The sequence below is a fragment of the Phalaenopsis equestris genome, unplaced genomic scaffold, assembly GCF_001263595.1.
Source record: "Phalaenopsis equestris unplaced genomic scaffold, ASM126359v1 Scaffold000256, whole genome shotgun sequence".
Taxonomy (NCBI): Eukaryota; Viridiplantae; Streptophyta; class Magnoliopsida; order Asparagales; family Orchidaceae; genus Phalaenopsis; species Phalaenopsis equestris.
The window spans coordinates 1410596-1411533 of record NW_018164698.1 but is presented as its reverse complement, the minus strand read 5'-3'; the positions used below and the strand labels follow the sequence as shown (position 1 = coordinate 1411533).

General features: G+C 45.6%; 1 pseudogene; it reads right to left on the bottom strand.

Annotated features, from left to right (window-relative positions):
* The window catches only part of LOC110024410, a 36831-nt pseudogene extending 36534 nt beyond the window's left edge, over window positions 1-297 (bottom strand).
* Between the last annotated feature and the right edge of the window lie 641 nt (window positions 298-938).

Below are 938 nucleotides of genomic sequence, written 5' to 3'. Positions count from 1 at the left end.
TTCGTGTCCTTCTTTGAGTTTTCCAGCATCTTCGTACGCCTTCGTCTGCTTAGTTTGCGACATCTTCGATCCATAGTGAAGTCGAAGGAAACTCGTTGCTTCTCTGCCTTATCTGTGGTCTTCTCGTTGCTCTGCCCTAGCGTGATCTTCCCAGAACACCGACAATCCTCTCTGTCGCGATTAAACTTTGCCTTCTGAGCCGCACAATCCACCGCTGCAGCACTTCCCTAGTGACGACTCAGCTTGCACTCCACTTCGTCGCGTCGTCTCTGCCCTAGCTGCGACTCTCCTCGTCATCCTGCGATCTCTTCATCAAGGGGCATAGCCGCAATCTCCTCTCCTCCCTGTGTCTCTACCCTAACTGCGACTCTCCTTGTCAACCGTCATCTCTAACCTAGCTGCGGCTCTCCTCCCTCATGTCGGCCTTAGAGCTTTGGTCCTCTCCTACCAGAAATCGTTGAGGAAGGTACCGAATGTTTAAGCAACTGCTGAAATTCACAAGAGGACTCATCTTATGGAATTGCAAGGAGTTCAGCAACGCCATCAGGGGATCTCCAATCATGCTTTCCTTTTAAACTTTTTGCCACCTCGAGTTGCAGCGCTGGTCTGGTTTCTTATTCTTGTTGTTCTCTGCTCTTTTCGTGAAGAACAAGGTGGAAAAGAAGTATGTCTTGAAGAATATCAGATTTGATCGATAAACAGATAGATCTGCTCGCTAAAAGATGGAACTTATTCTGAAGTACAAAATCCATTCATTGTGGAATATAAGGATTCTTGGGTTGAAAAAGGTTGTTATGTTTGTATTATTATTCATCTGATTCGAATTTTCATCGCTAGGCATTGTTGCTTCTGTGGCATCTTCGACCGCTTCTGATCGATAAACAGATAGATCTGCTCGCTAAAAGATGGAACTTATTCTGAAGTACAAAATCCATTCA